The following is a 15,143-nucleotide window of genomic DNA, read 5'->3' as shown; positions in this document are numbered from 1 at the left end:
AGTATCCAGGCCAGTCCTGGTGCAGAAAACAAGAGCTGTTTTACCACAGTACCCTACCTATACTAAGATGGCCCTGATCTCAGTATTTCTTCCTATTAGTCCACACTGTTTCCAGCATGCAATTTCCTGTAGAGACCTGTTCTTGCAAATTTTCATGTTTAACTCCCCTAGGAAAATGTGGAACAACAAAATCTTGAAGCTTAAGTCAGAACTGCTGAAGCCTCTCTTTAAAAGGATGCTTAACATGAAAACATACCAAATCCAACTTGCAGACACACACATTTATAAAATTCATGCATATTACTGTTGTAAACTACACGAAGAATATTTTACAATCTCTTCAAAAGAAAAACAAGCAGTAGAAAATCTGCGTAATACAAGCTAAAACGTACAACTACGTAACTTTCTGTGAAAACTGCCACTCAAAAGGGGTATTTTTATGAATTATAAATCTGTTTGGTTTAAATCCATATGCTGATTTTTCAGACGCTGCTGCAGCAAAATAGTTCCATACAACACACTAGTCATTTACAGCTGATCAACAGCATAGACAAAAACCAACATAATAGTAATTTTCACAGTAGAGCATGGGATCCTAGTAAAAACGTACATAGCTACTTTGGTTTTGGTGTTGCGAGAACCTTACTGTAATCAAAACACTAACAGCTTAATGAATTTGTCATACCAGTTATATTTAATAAGTATCAGTTAACTGAAAACTACCATTTATAATGCCAGAACACAGATAGGGAAAACTTTAATAACTTTTTAGTACAGGTATACAGCAAGTAATTAAAATAATTTTCAACTTAAGACTACATTTTAAGATGAATAACAGACAGTTCTTAAGAAGCAAGCTCAGAATGAACATCATTCTCACAGCATTACTTGTTATGAGTATGCTACGGTTCCCCAGACTAGAAAGAAATAAACCATAATACAGCAGGAAAAAAAACTAGCACAGAAAAGCTAGACACCACACACAAAACGAACGAAATGCCATTCTCTCCAGCAGTCAGCATCCTACAACGCACGGACCTCCTGAAGAGTACTACTATACTCTATTCATAACTTTTTTCTACACCCCACTAAACCAGAAGGGTAGAGTGACAAAAATGGTATGTTAATAAGATGATAAAGATTATTCTTAACTACACTAGTTACAGCATTTCATTCTTTTGACATCAAAAAAAGTAGGGGTCATAACTGGCTGTTACTGATTTATACTGACAGAAATCGAGCTCAAATGTTAAATAAAGATTAGTTAATATTTGCAGAAGACTTTGAACATACAAAATGCCATGTAAGTAGCAAGTATTAAGTCTTCCCACACACTCATTTTGGCATGCCTCCAAGCAGGGAAGTCCCACAGAAACATTTCAACAGCAGTAAGGAGAAACTGAGAGAGCTCAGAGGCAATTGCAGCTATATTCACAACAGTCCTTCTAAGCAGCACCTGTAAAACTGGGGAGAACCAATGCCCACTAGCCATGCTCACTGCCTTCTACAATTCAACACCAAAAAAGTAACTACTGTTTCAACATGGCTTATATAAATGGATACTGAACAACCCGAATCTCTATAATCCTCTGTACAACCTAAAATGATCTATGAAACTCCAAAAGTTTTGTACACATGCCTCTCCCGTTGTCTAGTATTTCTGACCAGACTACAACTTCACAAAGCAAAATCACAGCCTACAGCGTAGCTGTCAGTTTGATTATTCACATAGAAGCTTATTTTCAACAAATCATAGCTTCTGCCTAGAGCAGACTAGTTTCCTGGTTTAAAATCTAAATTCTAAAATGGTGAGGAATTAAGCAATGCATCACCATGCAGTAGTTTCTGATTAATCAACAGTAAAGCTCTTCCTGAACACCTAAAGAAGAAAGCTGGCATCATGTTAGCTAGTTGGGAAAAAAAAAAAAAAAAATCAGAGGATTCCACGTTGTAAAAAACACTCTACAAGTTTCCTTCCAAGAGCGGAAGAAAACAAAATGCTCTGAACTGAGCCTAAAGTGAGGTAGAGAGGAGAGGCAGGCAATGTGTTCAGGCATTATTTGGTCTATTTCTCAGTATCTCTGAAGGACAATATTAATATTTTATGAGATTTAAAAAGGGCATGTCTGGTTTAATTATCAGGTACTCCCGGAGATGAGACCTGTAGCCTCAGCATGCCCTCAAAAACCCAGAAGCTAGGAGGGAGATGAGTTGGGAGGGATGGGAATTAAGATCATTGCACTGGATGGCCCACATTCTGTGAAAAGACCGAAGACAGACCTCACGTATAGAACTGGCACTGCAGCTTCCATAAACCACGGAAAACTTGAGAGTGCAAAGGCTCATAATAAGCTCTAACCACAACAGGCTGGTAAGCATCCAACTGAAGGAGGAGGTCTAGCAGGGTTTTGACAACAGCATCTGATTAACCATGCTAAGGCTGGAAGAAAATCTTGACGGGAGGAAACTCTTCTATAACCGTTCCTAAATATTCTCTTACCCCTTCCGTCTCATCCCAAGTAACACCTGCACAACTTCTAACCAGCGCATAGACTGAATCCAAAGAAAAATCTACATGATCTTCCTGCCTGCATAAATTAATGCAAATCAACAGCAGTCCTGAATTTCCTTGCAGAGCTCTAATTGATCTATGACAGACTACATAACATTTCGGAAAATGAAAAGATAAAATGGAGATCACTACAAGAGATTAGAGGATTACTTTTGGAACTGGCATATCGCCCAAGTGGTTTTTAAGAGTAAGATCAGGTAGAAAAGTAGCAGACGACAGCAGGAGTAAAGTTTTATTTTCCTGGTCCTACAGTTACGGAAAACATTACCACCACTGTTGGACCAGGCAACTGATACGACACAAACTACTGAAAGGGGCAGTCCCCCTCAATTCTACATTCTCACTGGCCAAAAGCTCCTGTATCCTTTTCCATACAGAAGCAGCACGCATTTGCCTCCACAGAGATTTAACCCACAGAAAACTACTCTTCTTCACAGTTCAGCTCCTTAAACCAGTTCACCTATGGGGTTCAAATGGGCAGAAAACACAAGCACAAGGCAAACAACAGAAGCATGTGGTCAGGACACAGAGACAGGACCCCCCTATTAGAGGCCGCTAGCCACTGAACTGGCCTAGTTACATGGTGAAGACACATCTTCAGTAGCTTGAAGAGCAGTAGTATGGAAGGAAGAAGACTATGAAAGAGGGAGGAAACTCTGCATGTGGAATTACGTTCAAAAATTACTTCCAGTTACATAACTGCCCAATTCTGTTCTTTCACATCAGTTAAGTAACTAGTCTCTCCACCAACTACCCTCATAGTAGAAAACAACTTGCCATTTTCAATGGATTGCCAGTTTGATTTCTCTCCTCCAGATCCCCCCCACAAAAGGCTTTAATGATTAATTTTTCAATTCCTACCTTTATCAAACATTTAAGACAAACATTTGCACCTTCCACATCTGACAGGACAACATATTCCAAGATTAAGATTTTACATAAAAGCAGTTATTTATACTTTATGTAGCTAATAACTCCATGCCAACATATTCCACAACAGAAACAAAAAAGCGAAGGTGATGCAACTGGACACTAGAACCATTTGAAAAGTATGTTCTGTAAGCATCAACATATTCTTACACTTTTCTATCTTTCTCATCTTCCTTGGTAAACTTTCCTTCATCCTGGTAATCATACTTCATCTTCTAGGATGCTTAATTCCTTATATACTGTCAAGTAGTCCTTACTGTAAAGGAACTGAAGAACTTCAGTAAATTTCTCAAATCCCCAAGCTACCAAGAACATGGACTCAATCTTGTATCCAAAAGAACTGTTAGAATTTTCCCATGCTTCTCTTCACTGGAGACAGGGGAAGACTAAGCCCATTTGTAGGATTATGCAAGAATGCATAAGTCCTCTCTGTACACAAAACTTCCCTAACCAGTTTTAAATGCAAGGTATGCTTCACATAGTTTATACCCCTTCGGAACAAAAAGGAAAAAACTTGGTAATTCAGTTTTACAGAGACTGTTACTGCATTTGGGGGTGAATATGAAGAATGTTAATGCCTGACTTACTGTATTTCCTTCTACCAAACTGAAAGTTTCTAAAAATGTTTTTGACATTTTTATATCGTACTGACGCATACAACCTGTGTCTTGCCACCTTTGAAAATGTTTGCTTAGCAGCAACTACTGCTCTGAGACAAAATATACTCTAAGTACACAACTTTATTAACTTTCATAAAACCATTGCATTGCTGAATAGAAATTGAGCAGTATAACCAAAAAGACAATGCAATGCAGCAAGACAAATAAAATGCCTAAAGACTGATTTTTCTGATTATTTTTCAACTGCCAAGCCACAGGTCTTCTAGTTTACAAAATCTGTTCTATTTCACAGTAGAGTAATAATATAGCACACACACATTGCTACATCAGCAATACTTTTTAATTCATAAACATTTAAAAATTAAACAAACACCAATATAAATGTGTCAGTTTTGACAATACAGCTTATCGAAGTAAGTCCAATGGAAGCCCACTTAATAAAACAAGATCAGCTTAAACATGGAATATTGAAGACACAAATGTAATCCAGCAGCACATGCAGAAAAATAGCAAACATTTTTTTTCCATTATCATTGAAGTATTTGCCTGAATAAACCATTTCTATGTTTGGTAAATCAATATGCAAAAGCCAGTTTCACCTTTTTTTGGCCAATCGTTTATTAGGCAAATAACAACAGACCTATACCACAGATGCAAGGGAGATACTTGTACAGCTTTCCCTTCTGGTTACCATAGTTTCAAATGAACAGTAGATTTCTAGAAATAATACTTATGAGAAGGAATAAAAATATCACTGCTTAAATATGAAAACTGCAAGAAGAATTGTTTTGATCGGTGTATGAATAACACTTAAGTGAACAGGTAAATGCTTAGGAAAGGAACTTTTATTTGCAAGACCTTGTCATAGACACAGTAGTGAAGCTTGAGCGTGGACAGCAGCAGCAGAATAAAGACAGTAAATGCGACCAGAGGGAAGAGGAAAGTAGGCACCAAAAAGCCATTCTCTAGCCATTCACCTCTCTCTCTCTTTTTCAATAATTCCTAATAAAAACCACAATCAGCTCTAAACCAGGTCATTAGCCTCCCAAGCCTCCATCCTCAAGGAATACTTTCCAAACATATACTGGGAGGTGGAAGGGTATGAATCTTCATAGGAATTTAAGATTACTTTAAGGCATGAAATAAAAAAAGACCTTCCAATAAGAATAGAGTAACAGGTTGTTAGAGAGATTGTGGAAACTCCATCCTCTGAGATATTTGAAACTTGACTGGACAAATTCCTGAGCAACCTGGTCTAACTGGACAAGCTTTAAGCAGGAGGTTGGAGTAGACCTCCAGAGGGTCTTTCCCTCCTATACAATTCTGTGACCTAGAACACAATTTTTTCATTGTGGCATCACTTCTAGGAAGGAACTGCCCATCCACAATACAAAGCTTTATTTTATGTGTTAATGTTTATTTTATGTTTTATGTTATGTTTATTTTATGTTTTATTTTATGTGTTATTTTATTTTATGAGTTAAAAGGCAGTATTTTGGATATAGTTTTCAAACAGGTACATAAAACAATGATAAAACAGTATATGGCAGCACACCAAACTGGAACTTTCCTGTAAGAATATAGTTCCCATCCCAAAATAGTACGAAATAACAAAATTTTAAAAATACTTATGAATATCACAAATTATTTAAAATTACTAAATTTTAAATTCATTAAAATTTAATTTTAAAAAATAAAAATATTAAAACATTATTAAAAATAAATTATGAATATCACAGTCTTCCCTTTTCAACTATACTTAAATTGTATTCTTTACCCTAAATCAAGATACAATAGTCCGTATCAATTCTACTTCCTATTTGTCTGCCACCAGCATAGCACTGCCATATGTAGACTGGAGCCACCAGTCATTCTCTTTTGACAAAAAAATCTTTATCAAGTTTCCCCAGTTTTCTCCCCTGGAAAAAGCATCATAATTAATCAGTTCTCTGTTTCTAAGAAGATCAGAAGTGAAATGAAAAGTATTGCCAGTGGTCAGGATGTACCGTCTTATTACTCAAATTAAATTAGTTGGCCGCTATATCCATAACTATAAAAAATATCTTATTCCAGGACCCATGTCATATAAATCACCTTCAAATTAAAAACTAGACACCTCAAATGCACGCTACAGGAATTACAAAACTGTATTCCTAATGTTTACTACTTCTATTGTTTTTTTAGTAACTTCAGTTATCTATATATTCAATTGCCCAGAGTAAGATAAGTAACATAAAAAAAAAAAAATACAGATCTTCAATATTCACACCCCTATGCCATACAAACTCTCCTCACACTGAACGCTGCCTGCTAGAAGATTACACTCTGATAAATAAAATCAGCCAATTATATTACTTGCATATTATCTGCTTACTAAGACTTGATATGGTCCAAATTTCCAGAGTTGATCCTTCTTAAGGGATGAACTGGGAGTTTTACCTAAAGCAATAATAGGTAATTACATGAAAGACAGAAAAGCCTCATCCTGAACAGCTTATTTTTATTTGTAAACAAAGTAAAAGTCAATCTTTTTTTCCCAGACGAGATGCTGCGAGGAAGATATTATTTCATAAAACTTAGGCTGAAATCCTATGTTAAGTAAAGAAATGCAATTTCAGCCCTAACCAAGAACTGCAACATTACCTCCAAATAAAAAATATTCATCTATTTCTAGGCAGATCACATGTATTAAGCAATAGGAAAATAACTGCATTAAGTCCTCTTTGCTATGCGACTGCATGTACTACATCACCACATCTTCCCAGGAAGCATCAAATTGACAAGTGTGTACACTAAATGATGCCTGTCACTCAGTGGGAGTGGGGTTGTACTGGGGAAGGGAGAAACTCGGCAGAAGCCTGCAGGTAAGGTTAGCTGTCCTGCAGATCACCCAAAGCTCACTCACTGGCCAGAAGTTGAGCAGCATTTCACCAAACCTCAGCAGCAACTTGAAGCCAATTTTGGAATGCAATCCCAACTAAATAAAACATGCATTCCTAAGGTTTGTTGTTTCTTTTTTAAGTGGTCAGTAGTTTCGGTAATGTTTTGTGCTTACTGAAATGTCAGTATATTTGACTTCACTATTTTGCCAATATAAAACCCTGAAATTCAGACTCCAGCTATAATTCTTATCAATCTAGACCATTGCAGACATACATACTACACAGCAACACGCACCATCTGAGACCTTTTTCAAAATATAAGCAAGAGTCATTGGCTTGCCCTATCAACTCTAGAACAATGGGAACAGATGCAAAAATACTTTCCTCCCTAGAAGCCACACAGAAGCACTAACAAAAAACTGCTGCAGAAAACAAATATTTTTCCACTGACTTCTAGTTCCACTCTAGTTCCATGATACTCCCTTGCTCTAATCCAATGACTAACCTTTACTGAAATAAAAGCATAGAAAAGTAAAATGTGTAAAAGGTTGTGTAAGGGCAGGACTAATAAGCCATCAGATTCAGAGCCATAAGAAAATAAAACATTCATCTACCTAAAAAAAAAAAAAAAAAAAAAATCAAACCAACCAACACACACTCTCATCTCTACATACTCGTTTTTGGGTAGGTATTGTGACTGACTTCGCAATCACAGATCACAACATACCCTCCAATATATGCCATTCTTCTTACATCTACTTACTCTTCTCATTATATTCTTTTACAAAAATAAGCCCTCCAGAAGGGGAAGTTATAGCTAGTTACACAATTTTAAAACTGTACAGAATAGACAATAATAAAGTACATACCTGGACACAAAGTGTGTACCTGTAGCCAGTAAAGGCTAGAAAAAGCTAACCGTTACATGAAAGCCAAGGGGGTACCTTGGGGGATCAAATTTTCCCACATCCCTATCTCCGAAATTGGGTGCCAGATCTCTCCTCAGATATGACCAGTTGAGGGAAAATGTTTGTGAAGTGAAAGAAAAGAATCTTCTCACTTTACCTTCTTCTCTACCCAAGATCTCACAGATCTGAAATTTTCTTAATAGTGCAACGCTTGGAGATAGAGAGACACTAAAAAGGGATAGTGTATACTGTAAAATACTGCAATGGCATAACCCATCAAATTTAGGACTCTGGTCTAGTCTTAGTGATCCCAGCCATCAAACTGAGAGGACCAAGAAAAGAGAACACAGTTTTTGTGTTGATACCTGAACAGTGAAACAACATCTTCAAGACAGAAGCCAGTCAGACAACAGTCCCTCAAGCTTCCCAACTTGAACAAGTCCGCATTAGCCCTACATTTGTCTGTGGTGATCTAAATGAGGGCCACCTTCAGAAGTTTCCCTTACTTTGTATTTACTCTCCAAAAAAACCCATATCCAACTTCACCAGGTAATTATGAACTGCAACATGAGAAAACTTAATGAAAATAAATTATAATTAAAACAGACAGTTAAAAGTACATTTTTAATCTCCAACTCTCAAAACAGAAGTTTTCACTGTACCACTCATAAGTAAACATCTGACCTTGTTAAAAGTCATACTGGATTTCAAGGCTTACCCTTAAACCACAAAGATACACAACTTTTTGAAAGCAGATTTTTTTTTCTAATATAAAAAGCCAACTGAAGTCACTGGGCTAATCTTCAACCATGAAATCTGTTCACAGAATGGTGGAAGAGTTTAACTGGTTTACTCCAGAAAGCAGTCTTTTAGAAAAAACAAATGCTAGAGGCAAGAGCACCAGTTATGCCAACATAATACTGCAAAGGTTACCTAAAGGTTCTCCCTCCCAAATTTCCTTTACCGGAACAAAACTCCAAGTCTTCCAACCTTCACAGACAGCCCTCCAAGCGCGGCTTTCCCACGAGGACCCTTCCACGACCTCGGCAGCGCCCTCTGGGGTGCAGGGGCGGCCGGTGCGACAGGGCGACCCGGGGCCATGTTCAGCCGCGACCGACCGACCCACCCACCCGGCCGAGCCAGGTCTGGCTCCAGAAGGAGCCCAAACCTGAACAGACCGCGGCGAGTAACTCGGCACGCTACAGACTCCTTCCTGGCGGGAAGGACTCTAATCTCTTAACCAGGACGTTTAATCTGCCCGTAGGCCCATTTAGGTCCACCTCTGTCCATGGCCAAGAGGACAGAAGGGTCAGGAGGCAGGAGGAGGATCAGAGCAGATCAAACCGCAGGACTGCCAGGGTCACTGACAGAAGAGCTATGGGACCATGAAGAATTGCCATTTTTACTTACCCTTTGACTTTAAAAGTGGAGATGATCTAAAGCGTTGGATGGCGTTGAATCTAAACCAGTGCAGTAAGCCTATACATCTCCATTTAAGTTTTTGTGATGCATACGGAAAAGAGCTCTTTCCATTCCTCCATAGATTTGTTGTGTACAAGCTTCCTATTTTCCAACCTAAAACTCCATTTCCCTGCTCACCCCAGTTTCCCAAGGACTAAGTTATGACTTCATTCTCTCTTCTTGTCAATGATCCTCATATACAGAAGCTGAAGTTTTCAGAATGTGAGTGTTTTAAGTGATACTGAGAAAGTGAGCAGAGCTTATTTAAGAATATTAAACTGGTATGTTGATGGTTGCTATCAATCACTTCTTTCCATTACAAGACAATTACTGAAGCAGATAAAGCTCTTGGAAATTCTAGCATCTAGCTGACAGAGACACAATCTACAACACATTCCTTTTCCAGTGTGTTTTCTTAATTCCTCACCCCCACACAGACACACACACAAAAAAAAAAACCAACCACAAAAAAACCCCAAAACACAAAACAAAACACACCCAAACCCACCACCAAAAACCAACAGCACCATTCTGGAAATTCACACCTACAATATTCTCCTAAGTTTTCAAACTAATCAGAGAAGAACTGGTCACACTGTAAGCAGACATCACACTGAGTTCAAAACCTCATCTTATTTGAGAAAACACAGCATTCCAGTAACACAACCAAGAAGCATAAGTAACCAGCAGAAATATTTGCTTACTTTTGGGGATTCATCTGGTGAAAATAAGCAACCAAAGTGTTTAAGGTTTCTGTAAAACATACAACCTGTTTACGCTGGCATGCAAATTCCAGAAAACCTAATCTCTCCTATAATATTTACCTGCAGGAAAACAACCGAGACAGTAACACCAGAAATGAAAATGACAAATGAGGACTCTCAAATCATTCTAAATTTGAACCGTAAGTGACAAAGAGCAATCTAATTTTAAAAAGTTCATAATGCTCCGATGTGCTAACATTATTTCATGATTTGACTAAGTCTAATCCAGTTGCTCCCACCAACAAGAGCATGCACTTTCAAGTGGTTTGTTGCCTGCAGCTATTTTCTACAGGAGACATGTAATGATAGCATGTAATATTCAAGAGAAGCTGTCTACATTATTTTTTTTAAAAATAATTCAGTTGCTCTTGATAAGTTATACTGAAACAAAACAAGAATAAAGAGAGCATTTAACTGACAATTGTATTTACACTCCCTCCAAGTGGAAATTATTTCATTCCGCACATCTATGCCTTTAAAGGCTTTAACACATAAAGCTGGAATGTGATATATTTATGGAATTTGAGTTAGAGTAACAGCCAGCTAATTGAATACTCCCATTTTAGAATTGGAATGCTCTTCAAGTGCATTTTTAAACCAAATATTTTAATAAGCTATGAACCTACCAATTTTTTGTCATTTCACAGAATCCATTTTTTAAAAGTAAATTAAAATATCACAGCATCTTTAATTTGAACCAACTTAAACCAATAATTTCAGCTTTTGGTTGCAAAACATCAAGAATTCATGTCTAAAAGAAAAGATCCGTACATAAATTTTAACTAGTCTTTTTAAATACAAGCTTAACAAACCCTTACATTGCTTATTGACTTTGCTCAGTATTATCTTCCCAAAACTGTAAATGGATGAAAAAGCTCCAAAAACATAACTCTGGCCCAAGTACATAACTTGGGAGATAGCTGAGCGCTAGGAAGTTCCATAGGAAAGTTAATGAGTCTCTCCCATCCCCCAGTTCCATGTCTGGCTTTTTTTCTTTGAATGTAAGCTTATACTACACCCAACATTAAGTTTACCACAGTTAACATAATACAAACAATAGCAACAGAAATTCAGGGATATCTCTCACAGGTTGCATAAAACCCACCTGTAGATGACACCATAAAACGTCATTGGTTTTGCTAAGAAGGACCCACATGAGCCCCCATCGGTTACGGAGCAAGATCTGTCTGTTAGCGATGGGAAGTAATTCATATTTTTCTCCTTTGTATAACTTTGAAGCTTTCTTAGTCTGTGTTTGTTTAATCAGAAGGGTATGGGGATTCCACCCCATTCAGCTCCAGGGCTGAAAGCAGCAAAAAGATGAAGGTTTACGCTAACAGCATGGCAGCTGCCTTCTCACACCTTGTTTCATTTCCTAACGAACTGTTATCATGGTTATAAGAGAAAAGAAACAGTGTTACCCAGCAAAGAGCCCCACAGAAGATCCATTGTGGCACTGTGATTTTGCCACTGAGCACCACCAAGATTTAACCGCAAAATTAAGAGTTGAGGATAATGAGCAAGTAATGCCAAGAAGACAGAGATCAATGTCTGTCGATTGCACAATCACGCGTGGTATTTATTTACCTGCACATACCAACCAGCCTGCACATGGGTATTTTGTGAGTCCTGGACAGTTCCACACCAGATAAACACTCCAGGAATAAGTACATGGATAAATAATGGATTTAGGGAAAAGAAAAGAGAAAGGGGGAAAAAGTTGTTTCAAATGGCCAAGCATTATAAACGAGAAAGAAGTCCTCAATTGCCAATCGCGACTGAATCGCCAAGAGTTAACAGCGAGACCCATGCTTGGAGAACACCTTACTGTAGGAAATGCTAGGAACTCTAGTTTCTGGTCATTTAGAACAGGACCGAACACAACTCCCAGGCAGCATAAAAACGCTCCTACAACGGCTTGGAGGGAAGCGATCCAAAAGGCGTTTTCCTCCCCTTCCGTTTCAGCAAAACCCAACAGAACCGGGAAGACGTGGAAGCGGCTTCCACGGGGTGACCTCCGCGCCGCCGCCAGCTTTCCGAAGCAGCGGCGCCCGAACGCACCTCGGGCAGCGCCAGCCGCGAGGGCCCCGCTTCTCTCGGGACAAACGACATCCCCGCCGAGAGCGCGGCGACGGGGCCCGCCGGAGGCGCCCGGCCGGGCTGCCCGCCGCGGGGCGCGGGAGGAAGCCGCCGCCTCCCGCCCGGGCGCTGGCCAATGGGCGGCGGGCGGAGGCAGGCGGGCGCGGCGGCGGCCCAGGCCCCGGCGGGGCCGCGCGTGACGCACTTCGGTAACCCGACTCCCCGCCCCCGGCACGGGCCGCCGCGCTGCCATGGCCCCTCCTCGCCCCGCCGAGGGGCACGGCAGCGGGGCGCAGCGCGGCCTCGGCCGCCCCGGGTTACCTCCGGGCACTCCTGCTGCGGCCGGCCGGGACGCACGCTCCTGCCGGGGGACGAGAGGGAAAGCGCGGGGTCACTCGGCGATAAGGCGCCTAATGAGACCGGACACGCCAGGGTGTGGCTGCGGGGAGCACACGGGAAGCGCGGGCGGGGAGGGGGGGGGCGGCAGCAGTATTACCCGGGCTGCCAAAAAGTAATTAAAAAAAAAAAAATACCAAAAAAAAACCCCCACCACAGTAACTACAGCACCGGACTCGGCGGGTATTGAAACTTTGTGTTAACTCCGAACACCGCATCCCGTGGGAAGGCAACAACAGCAAGAGCCCAGCCGGGGCAGTACAAGAAATAAAAAGCAGCGAAAGAGGGAGCCGAGCGCCTTCGCTCCCCGTCCTCGGGGGTGAGAACAACAACAAAAAAATTGAGGTCGGTCGGTCCCGGATTTCCACGGGACAGACGGACTGTACAACGCTACCGGCGACAGAGGCAGGCATGGAGGCACAGCGGCGGGGAGAAGAGGGGTGCAGGCACCCAAAGCCAGCACACCCAGGCACCAGGGATGCGCTCAGGCAGGGACAGAGGAATACCCTAAAAGCAGGGCCTCCCAGCCCAGCCATCTGCCGCCGCTCTCCTCCTCCTCCCTTGTCCCTCCAACTCCCTAACCACAGCAACAACTCTATATATGTTGTTTGGGTTTTTTTTTTAAATCCGTGTAGAGAAAATAAGCGCCCAGAAAAGAGAAACACCAGGAAAGCTCTCGCCTCCTACCTGGGCAGGGTTCAGCTCAGTTCAGTGCGTGCCGAGGAGGAGGGGGCAGAGGAGCACTATCTAAAACAAAAGTGGCGCCAAAACCCCCCAGTAAGAAGCATTCTTCTTCTTCCTCCTCCTCCTCCCTCCCCCCCCCCCGGGCCGGCGAGAGCCCAGCGGGGTTCCTGCAACACGCGGTTCCCGGCATCGGGCGTCCCCGGCACAAGTTGGCAAGCACCCTTTCTTTATAAAAAAAAAAAATAAAGAAAGCCGAACGGAAACTGCCACAACTCTTCCTCTTCGCGGGCAGCCACCGAAGAGCTCGCCCAAAGTCACTCGGAGGGGAAAACTCGCCCCACAAAGGCCTTCCCCGAGCTGGGCGCCGGGGGGGGGTGGGGGGGGTGCCAGCTCTTTCGGAGAAGGCAATGAAGGGAGGCGGGGGGGGGGGGGAAGGCGCAGGTCAGTCCCCACGTCCTCACTTTGGGCCGAGGGAACTCGCTCTCGCCAGTCCTCCAGCCCAGTCACTCGGGAAGAGGCGGCCGGAGTTGCCCCGGCTCGGCCGAGCCGGGGAAGAGAGACGGAGGAGAGAAACCCCGATCCCTCGGCACTTCCCTCCACGGGGAAGCCGCCAGGAGCGGGCTGGCAGGAAGAGCTCAGCTGCTGGGCGGCGGGAAGGAGGGGGAGCGCTGTCAGGGGTGGGAGTCCCTTCTCCCCGGCCTCCTCCGACACTCCACCCCGGGGCACCGGCAGCCGCCCCACCATTTTCTCCTGCGCGCCGCGCGGCCCAGCGCTCTCCCCCCCCCCCCGAGCGCGGCCCGCTCCGTCCGCAGCGGCTCCGACCCCTCTTCCCGTCCCTCCCCACCCCCCGGGCGGCCCAGCTCGGCTTGCCCACACACACACCCCCCACACACACAATGCCCGAGTCCTCCATCTTGCCAGCAGCCCCTGCTCGGCTCGGGAGAAGGGGGGAGGAGGAGGAGGAGAAGGTGGTTCTCCATTTTAGCTCGCCGAGCGCTGGGCCCAGCCTGCCCGCGGCCGGCTCTAGGGAGAAGGAACGGGGCTCCGAGCGGGCAGCGGGGGCCGCTTTCGGCGCCCTCTCGCTCTCTCACTCGCGCTCCCGCCCGCGTCCCCCCTCCCCACCGAGGCGCGCTGGGAAGGGGGGGTGGGGAAGCGGGGGGCTGGAGTGTTTTCGCGGCTCGGCCCCGCCGTCCTCCATCTTGGCTGCGCGGAGTCCCTGTGGCCCGCCGGCCTAGCGCCCCGCGCCGTCCCCGCAGGCCCGGGAACGGCGGGCCCCGTCCCGGCCTCTCTCCGCAGCCACGCACCGCGATCCCGAGTCCCCCCTCCAAACTTCCAGAAGCTTCGCCGCCATTTTCTAACTTACCTTGCCCAGTGTCGGCGTAGGCAGCGAGGAGGCCCAGGCTCGTAGCTCCGCTCCTATATCCCCGGCCCGGCTGCCGGTTGCGCGCCCGGCCCGGCCCGGCCCGGAGACTTGGCCGCGGAGGGGGGCTCTGGGGAGGGCGCGGGGCGCGGGCAGGTTATTTAATTTGGCGGCGGCGCTGGGGATTGTTTGGGGTGTTCGCTGCTCGGCGGCTCGCGAGCGAATGGAGGGCGCAGGCGCCACCTGGCGGCCACCGAGCGAGGCCCGCTCTCCTGGGCGTGGGGCGACACCTGCCGGCCGGCCGCGGCAGGGCCGCGCCGAGCGGGGTAAACAAGGTGCCGCGCATGCGTGCGCTGCCCGGTCTCTCCGCCGCCCCCGCCGGCTCGCGAGCGCGGGGCTCGGCGGCGGCGCGGGGGTACGCGGGGCCGGGCGGAGGCAGCGGGACGGGACGGGACGGGACCGCCTGGGGCTGAGCGGGGCCGGGCCG

General features: G+C 44.2%; 1 protein-coding gene across 4 annotated transcripts in view; it reads right to left on the bottom strand.

The window, feature by feature from the left end:
- Positions 1–14,801, bottom strand: part of STAG2 (STAG2 cohesin complex component) — an 83,138-nt gene extending 68,337 nt beyond the window's left edge. For all 4 annotated transcript variants that reach the window (XM_075512733.1, XM_075512732.1, XM_075512730.1 and 1 more), the window contains exon 1: positions 14,660–14,801. The gene's annotated coding sequence lies outside the window, so the exon portion shown is untranslated. The remainder of the gene's footprint in view (positions 1–14,659) is intronic.
- Between the last annotated feature and the right edge of the window lie 342 nt (positions 14,802–15,143).

This window comes from Mycteria americana, chromosome 10 (assembly GCF_035582795.1).
Source record: "Mycteria americana isolate JAX WOST 10 ecotype Jacksonville Zoo and Gardens chromosome 10, USCA_MyAme_1.0, whole genome shotgun sequence".
NCBI classification, from domain to species: Eukaryota; Metazoa; Chordata; class Aves; order Ciconiiformes; family Ciconiidae; genus Mycteria; species Mycteria americana.
The sequence above is the reverse complement of the archived record's forward strand: the minus strand, read 5'-3'. Positions and strand labels throughout refer to the sequence as shown.